The sequence below is a fragment of the Carassius carassius genome, chromosome 49 (assembly GCF_963082965.1).
Source record: "Carassius carassius chromosome 49, fCarCar2.1, whole genome shotgun sequence".
NCBI lineage: Eukaryota > Metazoa > Chordata > Actinopteri > Cypriniformes > Cyprinidae > Carassius > Carassius carassius.
In genome coordinates this window covers 8,516,559-8,528,187 of record NC_081803.1, presented here as the reverse complement: position 1 = coordinate 8,528,187, position 11,629 = coordinate 8,516,559, and positions in this window count along the sequence as shown.

The following is an 11,629-nucleotide window of genomic DNA, read 5'->3' as shown; positions in this document are numbered from 1 at the left end:
GTTTTATCCTTTTACAGGTAAATAGGCATCGCTGTACTTTATGTACACCCCACAATAGTTTCAGTCACAACAAAAGTTGCCTTCTGGTTATAGACCACTATTAACACTTGCCAACACAAATTGGAAGCACCTGAGAAAATAACCACAGTAACAATACTGTGTGATAATTTAATTAGTCATATATCATTATAATGTTTTCCAGATCTAGGCATTATAATGGAGCCAAGAACTGGATTCCTTGAGATGAACGTCATATAAATTCCTCAAAAACTTAAGCCGCTTCTAAGTTTTCAGTTTTTTCAAACGTTAAACTTTTAGATTTGAGGCAGTTTGCAAGTATGTAGACTGATGCCAATTAATGGTTGCAAATGCAATAAATTGAACAATTACCATAGCCAACAAGCTTAAAAGCAAAAATATTAATTTCTTAGATTTTATAGCCATCTAGTGGACAAAGATGTAAAAGTTTAACATTTTGCCCCAAAACAGCTCAATACAATGAAGCTAAGCTGTACATTTGTCATTTATGTCAAACTTTGCACATTTATTCTTTTTTGCAGGTCTCTCTTTTTTCAAGTGCTTAGATATGAAATGCAAGCAACACATAAAACATAAATTCTTCAGCCAACTAATCATATAAGCTTGTTACATACTTCATCAAAAATAACTTATCATGGCAATAATCAAGCAAAGTGCATAGCTTTTAACATTTATAACTAATGCAACGTGCAATGTTTCATAAGGATTAAAAGCACATTAACCAGCTAGAGATGCAAAGCCTTTAGGTAAGTAATTCTCAGCCACGAATTGTAAAATGATTTAAGATTATATACAAAAAAAGTAATCAAAGAGGTTTAGTTCTGAACCCACAGCAATCACGAAACTAATGATCCTTTTAACCTATATATACTTCTAGTTTGTTAATACATTTTCAGAAATACAAGTTTTAGTTGACATTTGAATATTGTCATGGACAATAGGTTACAATCATGGCTTTAAGAAGCAGCATACATTTCCAGAGTTCTGAGAGACAAAGTAAAACACAAGAGCATTGTGCTGTTCTTGCCAAATCCTTAAATAAATATACTGAAAGGCAACATCTTTATAACAGCACAAGCCTGGAAAGAGTGATCTACAGTGGCTGGTCTTTGCCTTTGGTCAGAAATATGTTAATCAGCCTACATATGCACATTTCTCCCTCTGGGAGGCACGAGTGTCACACACAGAGCTCTGGTCTAAAGCTACTACACAACAAATCACCTGTGTGGCCTGTTGAAGGCTGACAGCTGCTGCCATGCGACTAGTAAACTACAGCTGAAACGCATGCAGATCTTGTGTGAATCTGATACTGGGATAGGGGTTCGACTTTTCTCCTGCTGAAAGTATCCCGACTGTCCCGTGGCAGAGGGGCACATTTATGAATAGCTGGTCCAGAATATTACCAATACAGAGAGCCTCAGGACGGCTCATTACTGAGAGGGACAGGTAGTGGTCCGTCGTTGTTGTTCATGATGTCATCAAGATCTTCATCTTCTATGACCACTATAAAATAAAATTCACATCTTACTTTCAACAGAGATGAAAATTTGGGTCATGCTTTAATGAAACTGTGCAGAGTTTAAGTAAATCACTATAGAATAACATGAATGAACAACGTTTAACCTTATTTAATATTTAAATATTCTATTAAATATGTAATTAATTTTACAAGTTATTATAACAATTATTACAATCTGTCGAAAGAACTGACGATCAGCAAAATATGTAAAATTTGTTTATATGTGTTCATTTGTTTATATGTGTTCAACTGTCCCATATTGACGTGACGCCTTAGTATAATAAGTGAAAGACATATTTATATGCCCAACTGGACAAGTTAGCATGAAAAAAAAAACCCTCGGGAAAAAAAACTGAGGAAGCATCGAAACGCGAGACTGATTATGATTATATTAACGTTTCATTCAACATCAAAACAAGCTTAACGGCACACATAAATTCACGGAAAATACATGAGGTAAATGTTCAACTGTTGAGTTTATTTATAACATATGATATAAGTAGCATCACAAGTGAGCTGTATTCCGGAGTATCACGATTGCAAATACATAGTTCAATAAACAATTAGTTAACAAGTTACTTACTTTTTCAGACACAATATTAACTGTTGTTCTATTTCACCAACGAAAATAGTTCCAAAAAAAAAACCAAAGCAAAACTATTTTGCTCATCCTCAAACAAAAACTAAGCTGTGTTTTTGCTGAATGATTCAGCTTTTTGAACGGATCGGTTCAATGAATAACTCAGTTGATTCACTCATTAAGCTATTTGCTGCCACCTTTTGGCGGTTTAGTTTCACGTTTAAAAAGTAACATTGCATTTTTCCAACATTTATTAATTGTATTTTCAAAAATTAATGTAAAACATTAATGTCATTACACAGTTGTAATTTTTCACTGTAAATTATTTAATTTTATTGGTGGTAGGCTACAGTTCTACAATGTAATATTATAATTTATAATTATAATTTATATAATTTATAATAGTTTGTTTATTCTAAAATATATGGCCTTTTGGGTGTTAATTTTGGTCTCATTTATGTAAATGCCTTAAATAAATCACAATATTATGTTCTTTATGTCTTGTAGGTGCAAAGAATAGCAGCTGATGTGGAGAAATGTTTGATGCTTCAAGACTCTGAAGCTGATTTTATTAGGTAATGTCTTAATTTTTTAAATTATTTGATAAAATTGTAATTTAGATTACATTTTATATTGAAATACTGCATTGTAGGTTACATTATTGCTTATATTTCTTAATTTCAGGTCCACCCATTGGCTTTTGACTATTTGAGGGTCAGATGGTTGTGAATTCATACCTCAACTTTGTAGCTGGATTTGGAGTCTTATTACGACTTCAGTCTGGCGTTCTGGGAGCAGGCATCTTTTGCACACTTGCACAATTTTTTTAAAGGTAACAAGTTTTACTTAAGTAATTTCATTTGCGAAAAAGGTTACTTATTTAGTTTAAAGGGTTACTGCACCCCATAATGACAATTTAGTCATTAATCACTGTTAACGTGATTAACAGTGGTTAATGTCGTTTCAAATCTGTAAAAGCTTTGTTCGTCTTCAGAACACAATTTAAGATATTTTGAATGAGAACCGGGAGGCTTGCGTCTGTCCCACTGACTGCCAAACAATGAATAATGTCTAAGCACAGAAAAGTATGAAAAGCATCATCAGAATAGTCCATCTGCCATCAGTGGTTCAACTGTAATTTTACGAAGCTACGAGAATACTTTTTGTATGCAAAGAAAATAAAAAGAACAACTTTATTCAACAATGACGTTATTTTTGTTTTTGTTCAAATCAAAGCGTAAATAAACATAGAAAGCGTGTCCATGTGACCCAGCTGACACAGAACAGCATATGTAGTGTGTGTCCAAAAGATACTCTCCAAAATGGAGCTACACTGACGCAGAGGAGACGAATTGTTGAATAAATCGTTTTTGGTTTTTTTTTGCATACAAAAAGTATTGTCGTCGCTTCATAACGTTACGGTTGAACCACTGATGGACTGTTCTGATGATGTCTTTCATTCTTTTCTGGGCCTTGACAGTGGTATTTACTGGAGAGTCTATGGGACGGTCACAATCTTCCCGGTTGCATCCAAAATATCTTAAATTGTGTTCCGAAGACGAACAAAGGGTGGAGTAACCTTTTAAGTACCGTATTTTCCAGACTATAAGTCGCACTTTTTTTCATAGTTTGGCTGGTCCTGCGACTTATAGTCAGGTGCGACTTATTTATCAAAATGAATTTGACATGAACCAAGAGAAATGAACTAACAGAAAACATTACTGTCTACAGCCGCGAGAGGGCGCTCTGTGCTGCTTATTGCTCCTGTAGTCTACACTAAGCAGCATATAGCGCCCTCTCGCGGCTGTAGATGATAATGTTTTCTCTTGTGTCTATATAAATGCAACTTATAGTCCGGTGCGACTTATATATGTTTTTTTCCTCGTCATGACGTATTTTTGGACTGATGCGACTTCTAGTCCGAATACTATAAAATACGGTAAAAAAATACCGAAAAATACGGTACTGGTAAATGCTGATTGTATTGTATAAGTGGGATTTTAACATTTATTTTATTGAGCTAGTTTCATTCAATACTTAACTTTATCCTGATGTTTCTTTTTTTTTTTTTTTTGCAGGTGTTTTCTTGGAATCACAACCCTCACTGGATACAAGACGGACACATAGAGGCAAAACAAGTGGAAAAGTCTCAGAGAAGAGGGACAACCCTCATGTGTGTGCTCATCTCAGAAAGTTGATGGACTTTCAGTATGTATTTATTAAATTGTCTTTTGCAAGGATATTCTTAATTTAATAGAACATAAGCTCAAACAACAGAATTTGTGATTTAATGTTGATTACAGCATTTTAATTTAATAATTTTCTTTAAAACATTTTTTTTTTTTTTTACAAAAATTATACAAATTCTGTTGATTGACCTTCATTTTTATAGAAAGTTAATGGTCTACTCTGAGTATGGCTTATTGTTTTAACATGTATTTGTAGTTATTTGTGATGCTGTTATTTTTATGATAATATTTTAACTGTTGAAAGACTGAAATTTGTATTTTACCAGTAAAAGCCTTGCAATGTCTTTCTGACAGTTTTAATAAATACTTATTTGCAACATCATTGATTTGGTTTTTATTCATTTGTAAATAATAATAATCAGACTATGTAAAGCGCACTCAAAGCGCTTTACATAGTCTGGGGGTATCTCCTCATCCATCACCAGTGTGCAGCATCCACCTGGATGCATACACCTAAATGTATTAAGATTTTAAGATATTAAGAGCTCATGATAATGCATTTATATCAGTATTTTATAGTTTACTGTTAAAATTATTCTTTAAAGCAGTTTCATTGTTAAATTATTACAACATCATATTATATTTAAGGGTATTTACAGGATTTTATTGGCAACTTTTGTTGCCAGTTAAAAACTGTATTTTAATGAAATTACAAATAAATGCTGTAAAATATATTTACAGGACTTTATTGGCAACTTTTTTGCCAGGTAAATACTGTACTTTAGTGAAATTACAAAATATTGCTGTAAAATAAACTACAAGGTAAATTCAATGTTACTGTAAAAAATACTACAAACTACTGTTTTTCACATACAGCAATTAACTGTAATTTGCTTTGCAGTAATGTCCTGTAATCCATTTTACAGCAATTAACATCATTTTTACAGGATTTTATTGGCAACTTTTTTTTGCCAGTAAAATCCTGTAAATTCTACAGTACATTTTTTACAGTGAAAAAATAAAGAAAATTATAAATTATCCAAATATATGAAAATGAAACTGACCTCTCTTTGACCGTCCAATCTGTCCAAGGGTTTTAGTTATTTAAACCTACATATACTTGTAGTTTATGTCAAAAAAAAAAAAAAAAAAAAAAAAAAAAAAAAATTATATATATATATATATTTTTTTTTTTTTTTTTTTTTTTAAGAAGCTTTGTCAGAAATGCCAGAAGAAAATTAGTCCATGGGGTGCCTTAATTGTTGTCTCGGTCAAGGGTAAAAACCACCGCTGATATTTCTACAAACGTGGGTTAAAAATCGGGTGTTTACCTTACAAAATCTGTAAAAATATGACTGACCTCTCTTTGACCGTCCGATCAGTCCGAGTTTGGGGGCCCTCTGGCCTATCCTCCGTTGAGGGGAATCGGGGCTCAAGCAGTCACTGCTGAACTCAACCCGCAAATGCTGCATCTGACACACCGAGTCACGAGGACCCGGTTGAAGTTGCTCCGATGGCGGCAGGAGACCGGGCATATCCTCTGTGTCAAACATCCCTGCAGTTGGAGTCTCTTCCCGGTTTCCAGCGGTGACGGTGTCCGCTTCCCCGCTGCTCATCAACGCCTCCTCCGCGCCCGTGTGCTCCGTCTCCCCCTTCTCCCTTCCACCGCAACAGTACAGCATTCAGAACTGTAGAAGACGACGAAGCGGACGTAGCGAGGATATAAGAGTTATTTTCAGTGTATATGTTGGCCGGTGTGTCAGTTTGCTCAGTGTTAGCAGTTTGTCGTTGTCTCTGCAGGGAGCTCGGTCCGGGCTCGTGTTTTATTCCACTTCGTTATTCAGGCGGAAAACTGCAGAATTCAACTGCTCTTGTCCAGCATCCCCCGGTAATGACCGTCCTCGGTGTCTTCCAGTCGAAGGATGCGGTGGACAGGATGGCGTAAACCTCATCTTTCTGAGCATCACAATAGTCAGTCACTCACGCTTCTTGAATTACTTTTTTTATTATTATTTTATTTTCAACTAAACATGATCAGAGAGGATATTTACTGCCCTTCTAATTCCATTGAATCCCTAATCAAATTCCCATATACAGGATGTATACTGAATTATGCAATTAGTCTGGAATGAATAAGAATCCTTTAAGAAACAAATGCCAGATTTTAAATGAGGTATTTTTAACTCTACTGTAGATATTTATTTATAAAATGAAAAGGGCAAAGAAAGAAAGATAAGTTTGGGTAGTTATATATTATGATTATAATATGTTGGTATAGGCTATCTATCTATCTATTATATATATATATATATATATGGTTATTCCAAGATGTCATTGGCAATGTTATAACACAAATATGCAAACACTGAGTAATATTAATTAACAACAAGTAATTACTTTATGGTTATGATTTGGTTAATTGCTTGTATGTGTAATTTTCTGTAAATATTCTAATTATTAATAATGACTAATAGAAATGCTTTTTTAAAACAAAAATCCGGGTTTAGAGTATACATCAAGTCCATCTATCTATCTATCTATCTATCTATCTATCTATCTATCTATCTATCTATCTATCTATCTATCTATCTATCTATCTATCTATCTATCTATCTATCTATCTATCTATCTATCTATCTATCTATCTATCTATCATCTGTCTATCTGTCTGTCTGTCTGTCTGTCTATCTATCTATCTATTATTTGTGTATTTATTTATTTTTACATTGTAGCCAAGTACTATGGGGACATTTGATCCTATTTGGAACTAGTTTTTAAGACCTGCTTATTGTTTTGTGTTAATGTTGAAATTGTTTGAGGAAAAACACATAATGATCCTTCATGACGGGTTCCATTTTACAGTTTTTCTCGATTGGTTTGGCTCATTTCTTGAAACCGAGATGACATTCTCAAAATAACATGGACAAATCTCCAAACCACCTTGCAATTGTTCACAACAGAATGTCATTTTTCATTGGTTTTATCAAATTGCAAATGCTTTAGTACATGTCTCAAGTGACTCTGTGTTTTTTTTCAAATGATTATGTACAAGTAGCTACAGTTAGCACAATGAGCCCACATTTAGCACATTTTCCAAATAAATTGATCTTGCTGATCTAAACTGATTAGTTGATTTTTCAGTGAAATGGTTACTCTCTCCAAAACATATCAGCATGGTTTCATTGTGTAAGTCATCATATGCACAATTGTCTGTTCAACTGTCAAAATTAGTCAAAGATATAATACCATGAAAGAATTTCTTGGAACATTTGATAAATATATGACAGTACTTGACAATCAATCAGGTGAAATTAGAACTAACGAAGGAGCAGTTTCCCACATCTCAGATGACCAATCAAACAGTTTGTTTAGTTACCTGACAGGTGTTGTCTATGATTATGACTGCTGCCAAAAGTATATAGACAGAGCTTGGCCCGGGGCCAGTTTCATTTGCAGTGTGAACATGGAAGCACCTCGCCAAGTACAACAGCAACTTCCTGCTCAAGGAAGATGAGGAAGAAGAAGAAGAGGAGGAGTGAGAATGCGTGGAGGAATAGGGGGAAGAGGCCGAGGAGCACGGAGGCACCATGATGTCCCAGATGAAATCCGGGCCACCCTTATTGACCACGTTATAAACCATCGCCTCACAATGGCAGAGGCAGGTCGCCGAGTGCAGCCTAATGTGCCTTGGTCTACAGTCTTCTCCATCATCCAAACCTTTCGCAGGGAAAACAGGTACAGAACTATTCTATTGAACTATTCAGTGTTGGTGTGTGTGTAGGCCTAGAGTACTGTAATATCTTCATGTGATGTTATATGATACTATAAAAATGACACAGAAAAAAAAATGAAGAAAATACTGTGAATAGTATTCCAGTCACTGTGCAGTGCATCACACTTTTAGTACCATAAAACAGCAGTACAATTACATTGGTAACTCATTTTGTAACAAATTTACAGTGTTGACCTTTGACTTGTATGTCTAAGATTGGACGACAGCCTCAAGTGGGTGGCAGAAGAAAACTTCTAAATGAACAACAAGAACGAGAAATATGCAACATGGTCATTGCAAATAATGCCATCACACTGAGACAGATTCGTAATGCAATCCTTCTAGACAATGTAATGTTCCAAAATATAAACTCTATCAGCATCTCCACAATAGACCGGGTATTGAAGAAACATCAGATGACCATGAAACAGATTTACAGGGTACCATTTGAGAGAAACTCTGACAGAGTGAAAGAGCTGCGGTACCAGTATGTAAATGCAAGTCAACTACTGGTTGTCTATCATTGTAACACTATTACAGTAAGACATGGTTACCACTTTTTTTTGTTTTGCTTTATCCTTTTTACCTTCAGAATCCAGCTTTGTGTGACTAGAGCATTTTGCCTAGAAATTGTCTTCAGTTTTTCACTCCCTCTTTTTACAGTACTTTAGATCCTCCCTGCAGTATCTGTCTCTACTTGACTGATTAGGTTTATTTTTATTCTATTGTAGAGAATAATGGCATTAGAAGGCAACGAAACCTCTCACATCCTAGTGTTCGTTGATGAAGCTGGCTTCAACCTGGCCAAAGGTCGAAGGCGTGGCCGTAACATCATTGGCCACCAAGCCACTGTGGATGTCCCAGGCCAGCGAGGAGCAAATATAACAATGTGTGCCGCTATATCAAAAAGAGGTGTGGCCACACACATTCCCAGTTTAGGGCCCTACAATACACAAAAGCTCCTCAATTTTTTGGACCACCTTTATACTGATCTGATCCCGGAAAATGAGAGGGGTGAAGAAGGACCTCAGCTACCACATTATGTCATTGTGTGGGATAATGTGAACTTCCACCGTGGCCCACGCATCAGAACCTGGTTCACCACCCATCCCCGGATGCTAATGGAGTTTCTTCCACCTTACTCTCCTTTCCTAAATCCAATTGAGGAGTTTTTTTTCAGCTTGGAGGTGGAGGGTGTATGAGCATCAGGCTCAAGACCAGAGGGCCCTGCTGCATGCAATGGATGCTGCATGTGAGGACATCACAGGGGATCAATGTAGGGGATGGTTGAGACATTCACGCCGTTTCTTCCCTCGCTGCATCGCAAGAGAAAATATCCGTTGCGATGTGGATGAGAATTTATGGCCTAACAGAGAGCAGCGCGTCGATGGCCAGGAGGATGAGGATGGTGGCCAGGAAAGAGAGGGTGACAATGGCGACCACTGAAAATATTACTGTACTATAGTTCTGAAACTTTATTTACAGTATGGTAGGCTAGAGTTTTTTTTTTTTTTGTTTGTGTTTATAACTGTTCACATTTACAGAATCCTGTATATGTTTTCTTTTCACAGTATGTTCTCTAATGTTAACATTTCTTTGTACGAATAAAAATGTTTACAGTTTCCTTGAGTATGAGTGGTTTATTGGAGGCTGATTTTACTGTAAAATCTTTTAGTTTTATTCATAGTGGTATTCTGTTGCTAGACCTGTGCCTCAGTGACAAAACGTCTAAGCATTTTGACTTGCAGTGCTTAAACAATGCCAAAGGTATAATGCATTTTGGGGGCATTGACTATTTATATGAGAAGGATATTTAGTTTTGACACATGGATAAACTGTTTTGGGAGAGATATGAGCTTTTGCAGGGGATCCATGGTGTTGTGCTAAACCATCCAGGTTATTTTGACAAAAGCACTAAATGAATGCACATGTGCCAAGGCAATTGAGAAGGATCTGTGCTATTTTGACTGTACTGACCTTTTATATGGGAAAGGAATCTGCTTTTGTTGCATGGAAGAAGAGTTTGGGGAAAGATATTTGATTTTGCTAGTGAGCTATAATGTTGAGCAGAACTGTAAGACTGTTTGGCCAAATGACCTTATGGTTTTAAGAATGTCATCTCGGTTTCAAGAAATGAGCCAAACCAATCGAGAAAAACTGTAATAGGAATTCCGATAGGACTTTCACACTAGGGTTGTTGTCTGTCAAACATTTCAACGGAGACAGGAAGAGGATTTCGTGACTCAGGGATATCCCAATACACCCCCTTCTGCCATAACTTCAGTTTACAATTTACTGACTTTAATCCAGGAAGCAAACTAATAAATCCATAGAGAAAGTTGTAGCTCTGCTCATCTTCAATCACAATCTGTCTCTGAGATTACTGAGGGGGACACAGCTCATCCTGCATCTTTAAGTCATGCTTTCAGTAAATATATAATGTGAAACAACTAAAGATGATGCATCACATGAGTCAGAATGAAAAGGCCAATAGGAAGAGGACAGAAACCAAACTAACAAGGAAGAAGATAAGCAGGAATGAAAGATTTACATTATTGTTGATCTACCTTGGCTGATGTCCATGTGAACTCATATAACCGGCAAAATACTTCAGATATTTCCTTATGAGTCTAAGGAAACTGTTAAAACACTTGAAACAAAAGCCTCTGTCAAAAGCTGCGCAATGACTGTCACCATCCTTTACATTTTTCTGCATGATGTGAAGATAAGAGTTTCAGCATGTTACCGGGTCCATCCTTAATATATTGCATTTTTAATGAGTGAGAGGCACTTGAGGGAAATGTTTAATGGATGCTGCTGCTAACGAGATTTCTTTACCTCAGCAGAGAACGTTCAGAAGCCTGTCAAAAAATAAAAAAAGAAATTCGAACAGCTTTCAGCTGACATAAACTCTGAATATGAATCTCAGTGAGGAAGTCTTTAGATTTTTTCTGTTAGAGATGTAGCTTGACTATTTTCTCCAACTGACGGCCTTTGAATTTATCATTTACATTCTGGATATATTTTTGACTTCTTTGAGGCTGTTTTTATCGTGTGGTTTTGAATAATTGCTTTGTTCACTCTCAGAAAGGTACAGTAGCTGTCACTTGGGCTGATATGTATTATTAATATGTAATTACTAATATACATTTTAAGTACTAATATGTATACTTTAGGTACTCATACCTTTAAGGTACTAATATGCAGGTTCTAATAATAAGGTACTAACAATGAGACACTAATATGCTTTTGGAATGGTACCAACCCAGTGACAGCTTTTGTACTTTTTTGTCTGAGAGTGTAGGCATTCATGTCACAAGTTTCATGATGACCTATTGTATATATTTTTATATGTGAAGAATGTCTGGATTCTTCATATGCAATGGAGCAATGCAGTCTTGTTCTCCACCCTGTTTTGTGTGTGTGTGTGTGTGTGTGTTTTCTGTAGTGTAATGCTTGTTCATTTTGTTTTTGTTTTTTCTTGAAAGATGCAGCTGTGAACGGGTCGAACTGGTTAAGGAGGTTTCCTT